Raw genomic sequence first — 10631 nt, 5'->3', positions numbered from 1 at the left:
GGGGATTGTGACAGATGCAGATGAGTGTGTGACACAGAGAAGTTCAGGACTGCTCTCTTACATATTGCCTTTCAGCATGCAGGCTGTCATGCACGTTGCATTGATATCATTGTGCGACTGCTTCTTGACATCCTAGAATGCACCCACGAGTCCTGTTTTTTCAAGAGTTGTTTGTGCATAAAATACTTTGGTATTGAGAGGTGCTATACGGATAATAAAGATGCCTGCTAACCCTCGCCTTAACGCTTCAATTTTTGTGTTAATCCCGGAAAAACAACAGACTCAAAGCAGCACTTCATGACTTACTTGTATAAGTATGTTTCATGTGCATGAATTTCAGTCATTTGCTAAACTATATTGCCAAAACTATTCGCCTGTCTGCCTTCACACAATTTCAGCGACATCCCATTCTTAATCCTTAATATGATGTCGGCCTACCCTTTGCAGCTATAACTGCTTCAACTCTTCTGGGAAGGTGTTTATGGGAACTTTTGACCATTCTTCCAAAAGCACATTTGTGAGGTCAGACACTGATGTTGGACAAGAAGCTCCACTCCACTCAAATTCATCCCAAAGGTGTTGTCTTGGGTTGAAATCAGGACTCTGTGGAGGCCAGTAAAGTTCTTCCACACCAAACTTGCACATCCATGTCTTTATGGACCTTTAGCAGTCATGTTGGAGCGGAAAGTCAACGTTGTTGGGAGCATGAAATTGTCTAGAATATCTCGGCATGTTGACCCCGCACCACCAAACTTTACACTTGGCACAATGCACTCAGACAAGTACCGTTCCCCTGGCAACCGCCAGCCCCAGACTGTCCAATTCAGGGTCCAGAGGGGCTGGAGCCTATTCCAGTCATAGGGTGAGAGGCAGGGTACACACTGGACATGTTGCCAGTCTGTAAGGCTCATAGTAAACATTATACATGCTATCCAAAAGAGTAAAAAGGACCATTGTGCCTAAATACTATCAAAGTGCAGCGAGCTGAGCTGGTTATCATGGCTGAGAACCTACACAGACAGCCCCTCCAGTGAATGCACACTGACCTTCACAATGAGCCCTGTTTTTATGCTGTAAAAAGGACTGTTCTAGTTAACTGCCAGTAAGATATGCTAATAATAAATTCATAAATCTAGTTTAATGACAATTACAGATACAAATGTGGTCCTGGTTGCAGATCAGACTAAATGTAAGAGCTCCGTAAATACTAAGCGATCACTGGACCGTACGATAAATGCCACCGACTGTGTTATCTCCTCCTGGATTTTATGAGACTGTCTTTTCTTTTTCAACATAATTTGCTCTGTAGAGTCAAAACAGCCTCAGCAAATTCAACATTTTTACTGCCAACAGGAGAAGAGCACACTGATCTGACTAGGGGGGAAAAAAACTGCTGCGTGGACCTAAAAATATGCGAGAAATTATTAATTTTCCAGCATGCTTCTCTACATCTTTATCTCCATTTATTTTTCTGTATTTTGGTTTATGGCTGATTGCTGCTTTGACTGGGAGGACATTCAGACTTCAGTTTGGGGGCCTCTCTGGACACAGATATGTGCTTATGTAGAGAATTGCTCATGCTACACTGGAGAATCTGGCTGTCTTTGCCAGCCAAGCCTCATCATGGCAGATTTGCCGGCTCCCTCATTGTGTCTAATTCCTTTTGCTGGCTAAAAATCCTGCCCAGTCGCAATCGAGACCCCCTGAAGAGCCAGACTTAGCGGGTTTCCCTCTAGACCCTGATGATGGTATTCTCGTGTAAAGAGGTTCGAGCTGCTGGGACAAAGCACGAGTGAGCCACTTTCAGCAATTACCCTCTTTTTTTTTTGTCTCGTTATATCAATACTGAATGGAAGCGAAGTACCCTAACATGTCTTGCGCAAACAAGATAGATAGTTGCAGTCAAATGTCAGTGTCAAAATTTGTTTTATGCTTCAATCACCACAGAAATATAGTCATAAATATGCCATTAGTGTCTTTTTTTATCTGCTGCACGGATTGGTAAAGAACGCCTCCCTGATATACCGCAGTGCGAGACAAAAAAGTTTGTATAAGTATACTGTTATTACTTTTAAAATATTTAGCTCCTGTCATACAGGCGAACTCTCGTGGTGACAGAGAAGTACAAGTACATAGGGATGAGTCAGACATTTAAAAATAACACAGTTTCTCACTAAGAACTTCCCTCCTCCTGCCGACTCTCACACATTCTCACTCAGAATTTGTTCTCGAGTGAACCCATAACACTTGAATATCACACATGGAAATTTTCTGAATATCTTAACTCTGAAAGAATTATCATTTAACCTGATTTTCTGAAAAGAGTTTAATCACATTAAAGGTCTGGGAAATGAAGTCAATTAAATGAGTTTTTAATTAGGTTTTATCATTCTGGACATGCTGTGGGTGAGTTGTAAAAACTGGAGTGCTGTGATTGTAACCTATCAAAAACAAATGGAAGACGCAGCAAATTAATGCAATAAAATCAACTCCCTAGATGTCAAAGACACACTTCTCTTTGTGTGTCTGTTGATGTGAACTCTATTTCAACCTTATCCTCGGGAGAGTCCTGCTGTAATTGAAATAGGAATAGTGTCTCCGAGCCCGGTACCATCGCCTCATCCGCTATGTACAAATGGATTGTTAAATGGACATGCAGCAAATGTTTGAGTTGATTTTTGTCACCCACAATCTGTCAGGGCGAACATTCATCAGGGGACATATTGATTTAGCAATATGGGTGAGATTGGCTGGGAGTTAGGAAGCAGTATATCAAACCACAAATCAAGAGTTCAGAACACTCAGGAACAGGTAGTGCTGGACTGAATCCTGAGTGAAAATGCAAGATTCGGTTAGTGGTCACAGTTTGCAATAAGAATTAACAAATATTACAGAGGATGAAATGAAAATCAGCAGGTGATCGTATTTTACTATATAATAAGTAGCAGTTTTAGTCGATGAAAGATCTAATGCGATGTTTCAAAGACACTAACAGAGCTCCGGTGAGGGCAGCTCATCTATACCCAGGCCGCATCCGCTTTGGTCAAAAACTGCTAAATTAATTAAAATGTCAAGGCAAACAGTCTGGAAAATTACAGTAGGTTGTCATTTCTACTAATGCCACCGAGTTAACATGAATAAAATTGTGCTCTCGAGGCAGATTGACTAACTTGATTTCCACTGGCTTTTCAAGCCCGGAGTCAGTTCAGGACAAGTTTGTTTGATGTACTTGTTCAGGAAGATAAGGAAGAACAGTTTACAAACACACTGGGTGTTCAAACTGTCCAGTAATGGTTCAAGACTGTTCGGCAAACTCACTTGATCACTCGGAGCCAATAGTGCAAAATTACACTCTTGTTTTTTATCAGTCGAGCAGTACAAGGATAATGTACTTTTGTGTTATGTTTCTTTGGCTGCATTTGGTTGTGCTCATTGGTTCTAAATGAAAATAACATTTTCTGGTCCTAATTGGGTGGATTTGCTTTTGAACCTGTCACTGCACTGCAGGCAGCACCTTCTTTGGATGTATTGAAATCAAAGTAGACTTCTACAAAGAGCGAGCGCACACCTACGCAGCGAGCGAAACTCAAACACAAACACACTGTCATAGAATATACAGAAATTCATACGTTTGCACATTCATAGACACACGCGGTAAGAGCACGCAGCGCTCATCTACACAGTGTGACTTTAGCAGATTGTCAGCCTTTGCAGACAGAGACACATCAACATCACAGGACCCCCCCCAACCCGTGACAGGCGTCTCCATGGCACCCTTCAGATCACTGTGGCGCCACTGCAGCAGCTCCTTACATTTCAATCTCCCCTCTTTTCTTCCCCCACAACTCAAGCACCGGGGTCTGGAAATACATTTCAGAACAGAGCGGGGTTTTGCCCACACACGTACGCGTACCTGCACAGAGCTCACTTGCAAACTTTGAGAAGAAAGGAGCATCACCGTTCTCGATCCGTGCGGTGTTAAAATGGGACGCAGCCAGTATAGGCGAACATGTCAAATCAAAGTAAGTATCGTGCGTTGCTTGATACTTGGGTCACTCCACCTCAGTATATCTTGGTGACAACATCTGCATTCTCTATGTTATCTATTTTCTTTCCTCTGTGGAGTGAATGTTGGTAGGCATAGCTGCTTTGTTTGAATCATAATGTAATTTGTGATGATTGTATGAAAACCCAAATGAAAACTGTCAGATAAAAAGGGAAAAAACAGCTAAATAAAATGCTTTCTGCAGTTGTATTAAGTGTACAAGATACAGAAACAAGAGCCAAATCAATAAGAACAAGTCTAAACAGAAGTGAAGTCATTGCCCATCATACTTCAGTGTAACTTTGTCATCTATCCAGATATTACAGGTATTTATTTAACTCTCTTGATATTCATCTTTGTATTGTGGATATATGAAGACTATTGCTGCAATCACCTCTGGCTCTATAAAACAAAAACCTTTAAGTGTATCACATGTATACGTTTAAGAGTATTAGGTGCAGACTGGAGCATGTTACAGACATTAAATATCTTCTATATCTAGTTGAACAAAATCAGCAATATGTCTGTGAGTCCAGACCCTTTTCTTTCCAAGCTACTTATAAAATCAGCAATATAATACAATGTGTCATCTGCATACAAATGTGCAGAACAATGATCAAAAATGGAACTATTTATGGTCCTGGACCAAGAACCAAACTTTGTGGGAAAAACCTCGGTCATAAGTAAAAGACTGGAAGAAAATCACTTTCTGTAGTAGTTCCAATATAATTGGTAATTACAGAAACATTTGCCTGAACTGAAACCAAAACTATTTACAATATATAAAAGTACAAAATAATTATCTCATTTAGTGCATTGACAATGTTATTCATAAAACAATGATTCGTTATTGTCAGAAACCAGATTGATATGAGCTTAGAGCTGATTTGTTGACAATTTTAAGTTGGCATTGTGTAGGCAACTGCATAATGTTGTATAATTTACATATTGGTCTGTGTGGTTGGGTTTTCATACTAGGGCACATTTGTCATGGCCCTGGGCCATGTGACCCTGTATTCTGAGTTTCTTGGTGTTTTGTTATTCTTTTTAGTCTAGTTTCATTTCGGTTTATCTAGTTACATTCTGCTTCATGTTTCATGTCTAAGTTTTCTTTGTTTGTCAAGTTCAAGTCATGTCTGGATTTCCTTATGTTTCCTGTTTTATTTTGAAAGAGTTTTGTGTTTATTATGTTTAGTTTCACGTGTCCTGTCATTATGTTAATTGTTGTCAGCTGTTTTCCCCATGTGCTTCTACTTCCTTTGATCATTCCTTATGTGTATTTAGTCTGTGTGTTCCACTCAGTCAGCGTCAGATCGTCTGTTAACCTCACCACAGTTTTCATAGGTTTACTCCATTGTTTCTCTGTGTTTTATAGTTTCCTCAGTGTTCACAGTTTGTCATAGTTTTTCACTGAGTGTCACAGCCTTTTTGTTAACACAGTGTTCATAGCCTCCTTAGTTTCCCTAGTTCCTTGTTTTTTCTTCTGCAATCAGCCAATAAAGGCTCGCTTTATTTTTGAAACTACGTTTTGTCTCCACCGTGTCTGCATCTGGGTCTACCTCTTTCCTCACACCGGCGCACCCCGTCGTGACAACACAAAAAACAAATGTAAATAATGGAAAATGTCCTTGTAAATTTCTGCCAGAACATTTTTTTTTTTTTTTTACAGAAGTTTATTGATATAAACCCAAAAAGGAAAATAAAATGATACAGCAACGTGTACTAAAGGTAAGGTAAAACCAATGTGGTTTTGCAGTAAGCACGTACCCAGCAACATGGGGAGGCAGAGAAGCAGCAGAAATGCTGTTATTGGATTTCACCATCTGCCAAAAATCCTGCAGGATTAAATGAATAAGAGGTTGAGACCAAATTCAAGGAGTTTTACTCACAAGGGAAGTTTATTACTTTCTAATCATTGCAAACAAAGTCCAGTGGTATGCAAGGTACCAAGCTTTCTTTATTGACAAAAATACTCTATGGAAAAATATGAACTATGGTCTGGGTTGATCATTTTAATGCCATAATTATTCACAACAGTAACAAATGTTGGAATGAATGAATAAAATAAATGAAAGATGAAGGTCACATTTTTTTCTTTTTGTTCTTTAATATTGCTGTAAAATAATCAGTGAGATGGTTCCTTTACTAAATCGTTAATGCATCATGGCAAGATGTGAAATAGACGCACCGGTTCCACCATGCAGAAGTTGCATTACCAGCAGGGGGCGATAACATATTGAAAGCGGTATTGAGCCAAAACACATGAAATACACACCCCATGGTCCTTAATCGCCAGAAATGATTAAGCTAGGCAGACATGCAAATGTGTTAATGATGTCTGTGTAAATGCTTTCTCTGCTGTTACTGCAGCTTACTGCAACTTCTGCATGCGTGTACATTTCATGCTTTTGAAAGGCAAAGCAAGAAATGGACACGGTGGACCGCTGTGTCTATTAGACATTTTAAGTCTGTATAAGAAGTCAGAATCATAAAAAGTAGGCCTGGTTTTAAGATTATTTGAGAACATGAAGCTTGAAAAAATCTCCATCAAGTAGTCAGAAACATTAGTCAACCAAGCAATGTGAAAATCTCCAGAGACTATCCTTTTAGTATACCAAGAAAAGTAACTCTCAGGATCCGCTATACAGGAAGTGTATAAATCTCCATGACTACAATGGAGTTATTACACCCACAGTTTACCATTAAGGGAATGAAATAAAGACATTTGGGCACAGTAACAGCATAACAAATACAAGACGAAAAACTGGATTTGACAGGGAAAAAAACATTAATGTCAAAAAGCTATTACAAGAATGATTTTTGCTTCTCAAAATACAGAATTTTTGCATCCCACAGTCCAAAGGTATAAAGGCTGTTTGACTGAATCTCCTAAACGGCCCCCAGGAATGAATAAGTAATGGTCCAATCCCAATGTCCGCCCTCACAGTGTCAAACACTTTGATGTTTGTTTTTGATATTTCTCCAGAGGGGCTCTTGGTTATTCACATGTGGAAATGACAATTGTATGAAGTGTGTTCCTGACTGTTTTTGAGTCTTTTAAACAAACCACTTTGAACATGTGGTAAAAAATTATGGAATGAGCGTTCAAAACAGACCGACATGTAGAGAGCATATCAGTGGCATGTGGTTGTTTGTCCTTGTATGAAGTAAGTTTAGAAAAAAATGATTAATTCTATCCAGTAAGTTTAGTTTAATTACTAACAGACAGCACATAAGGACTTCCCAGTCACTTAAAGTAAGAGAAAAGCTTCTGAAAATCAAAATATTTGATATCTAAAGTGTTCTTTCATTTTTTTTCCCCATTACCTTTTAAGGACCTTACACCTTCATGCAATCATGTGCATTAATTGAACATTTACTGTAAGAGGCCTGAGTTTGTGTTAAAGTTGGAGGTCTACAATATTTGGACAAGATGCAAATTGTTCCAATTCCTAAAGTCTTGTGCATATTGCAGGATAATAGTAATAATTAATGCATTTTTAGTGCAGAGAGGGTATGTAAAGATGACCAATACTTTCTTTTTGACAGCAGCTGTCATTAACAGGTCACTAGTGTGTCCACAGTTCTTCCACAGAAAGTCAATGACATTAGGCATCTTGAGAAATATTTGAACTTTGTGTCACAAGCAGATTTTTCCATCATAGAAGCTCCTGAATGTCCCTGACTTTCAGAGATCTGGTCGCAGCATCACTGCCAGTCCCCTGCTGCTAAACTGTATCCAAACACGGAGCGATTTGCTTGTCACGCGTCGTTTTGAAGCTGGTCACTATCGGACATTCCAGGCTCAGTTCAATAAGAAAGATCTGTATTGACTCATCTCTCTTCTTTCCAGGTGTTTGGCCTCTAGTCTATGCTTCTACATTATTTCCACTCTCCAATGCTGTAAAACCCAATGCTGACATCTCTGCTGTAGTCAAATCTCTGCTTACTTTAAATTGCACTCTTCATTTTTCCTTCTCCCTTGCTCCTTAATGCAACCCACCTTCTTCCCATCACCATCTCACACAAGTCATTCCATCCAAGCCTTCATCTTATCATCATCACCACCAACATCTAGACCCTGGGAGCTCCTGCCCTGATTCCTATCACTGCTGGGATTTCATTCTGCTATGATGGGCCATCGGAGTCTAATTGCCAAATAGCATGATTGAATTGTGCAGATCAATAAATGATGTTTAATACCTTCCAATGATCTCTCCTTATTGAATTGTATTTACTACCCTGTCATAGGTCAGTCAACAGTATCCTGCGCTCTCACTGGTAATTGCTTGAAACACTTTCCTCAAAGTTCAGAAACATCTATCTGATGATCCACTTACTTCATGTGGGTTTTATTCTTTTTTTTGCCAGCAGCTGCTTTAAGTCACTGAATGTCATTGACTTTCTATAGGCTCTGATTGCCTGGTCACAGCCAATTGCCTCCTGTGTGGACACAGCTACGCACGGGTTTCACTGTGGTCAAGATTGTTTCAGATTGACTTTGACTTTTGATTTCATAGATTCCAACTGGGCTTGAATAACATGTGTTTGGGGTTTTTTTTGTGTGTGTGTGTGTGTGTGTGTGTGTGTGTGTGTGTGTGTGTGTGTGTGTGTGTGTGTGTGTGTGTGTGTGTGTCTCTCTTGTATTCCTGTTGCTCGTAGTAGCAGTGAACACACTCTGGCATGGTCATCCCAACTTTGCTACACTTTTTTTGTCACGTTCAACTTTTGAACTTCTACCATAGTGTGGCGGTTTTAGAGACACAATCAAAGATATCGCCACAGTTCTTCCACACTGATCATCTTTCATCTGGGATAGCCCAAAATCACAGTGTTTACACAGCATAAAAAGCCCGTAGGTGGGGAACTAAAATGAGCTTACTGGTAGGATGATGACAAACAAGGGGTTATTTATGGCTTGGGGTGTTGCAGCAAGCTGAGTCAGTACATGAAATATGGTTATGTGTTCTTCTGATATAGAAAACCATATGAAACTGCATGCTAGAAAAACACAAAAAAAAGAAGCGGGAATAGCCAACTATATGAAAGTTTTGTACCAATTCATCATGTGCATGTTGCTTATTTAAAACATATTTTATTATATCAGATAAAACGCTTTAAAGTATGAGGCAAACCCAATGAAAAATGAACAAATACAAAGCACAAAGGCAGCTCAACTAATAAATGATGGATTCTATTGTCATTTCAGTGCAGTAACCATCTAAGGCAACCTCGAGCACTCCTGAGGTTTAAAAAACATGTTATTGATTTTACAGTTGTTGCTCTGTGCAGCATGTTAGTGGCATATTTTGAGGCACTTAGAAGTAGAGGCCATCACCGTGGCCTCTTGTGTCAGCGGGAAATGAACCCAACAAGGAAGCTGGAGAACAGCAGCATGCAGGCCCCTGGGGAACTTACTTATTGTGACCTCGCATGGCCCGCTCCACTCGTGGCTGCCTCGCTGAGAGTCGTGTTGCAATGGTCATTCGGTTTCAAAGAGCTTACCACCGCTTCACAGATACCTGAAAAACAAAGAATTAAGGAATTACCATACAAAAGATAAGCATGAGCACACTTCAGACAGGAAGATATATAATTATGCATATACCCTGCTCACTGAGATTTAATTATTCCTGGCTATGAAAGCAGTAATCTTACTTTTCCCTACACGTGGTGACTATAAATGCAGGTTTTATTTATTGGTATGTTTAAGTATTAATTAGTCAGTGTCACCCGTTGGTGTGCTGTCTTCCCAGTCATTTTTGTTTTCATTCACCTAACTTGACCTTTATATTTTCCACAGCTTTCTCAAACTCCTGATTTTTTACGTGTTTTTTTTTTTTTTTACACTCCGTGAGAAGAGAACAGCCTCTGCTGTCGCTCAAAAGTCGAGGCATGCTGTCAAAGATGTTTTATCTGAAATTTTTACTTTGTTTATCATCGAGTGTGTGGGATGCTTTTCATCCTCTCAGCTCAGTGAGTCCTCAATTCTTGTTTGTGTGTGGGTGTTTGTGTGTGTTTACACAGCTCGTAATGCCACAGAACTGCCCCTCAGAGTAATTAAGAGCTTACCCCGTGATCCACTCAGGCAACACAGGGGATTGGCTTCACTCAATACTGCCGGGCCTCCATCACTAGACGAGCGAACGAGGAGCAGAAACACTGAGTGCTGCGCAACAGACAATCAATTCCTTCATATCATTCTCCCTTAATCACATTCATGATCGTCTCTCTGGTGAGCAACTGGTGAGACGTGGTGAAAGGCGTTGGAAATTGAGGATAGAAATGAAGGATAATAATAATAATATGAATGGTGGGCACAGAAGCTCCAACAGGCTAAAACTATCCCCCACTTATATTCAGTGGGTCTCTGTCACATGCACAGTCACAGAAACCAAACAGAGACTTGCTCACTGACTCTTGCATTGTGTTACGTAGATGAGATGAGCCTTCATTAGACAAATTAAGCTGATCGCCATCTTTATTGGAAAGGTGACACATCACACTGTTTTTTTTAGCTGTTTCCTTAAATGCTGAGTATCCGTTGTGGAGATGCAATGACCTAAAAAGACCTCCTATATCCGGG

At 39.9% G+C, this 10631-nt stretch overlaps 1 long non-coding RNA gene across 1 annotated transcript in view; it reads right to left on the bottom strand.

Moving 5' to 3' along the window:
* Positions 1-6130: 6130 nt before the first annotated feature.
* The window catches only part of LOC147335862 (uncharacterized), a 42102-nt gene continuing 37601 nt past the window's right edge, over positions 6131-10631 (bottom strand). The window contains exon 3 of the long non-coding RNA XR_015128611.1: positions 6131-9567. This is a non-coding gene — a long non-coding RNA (uncharacterized LOC147335862). The remainder of the gene's footprint in view (positions 9568-10631) is intronic.

The sequence above is a fragment of the Aulonocara sp. 'chitande type north' Nkhata Bay genome, linkage group LG3 (assembly GCF_057382095.1).
Source record: "Aulonocara sp. 'chitande type north' Nkhata Bay isolate Kocher_YH1m ecotype deep benthic linkage group LG3, A_spYH_male_GT1.1, whole genome shotgun sequence".
Lineage (NCBI taxonomy): Eukaryota > Metazoa > Chordata > Actinopteri > Cichliformes > Cichlidae > Aulonocara > Aulonocara sp. 'chitande type north' Nkhata Bay.
This window is presented reverse-complemented; position numbering and strand designations above follow the sequence as displayed.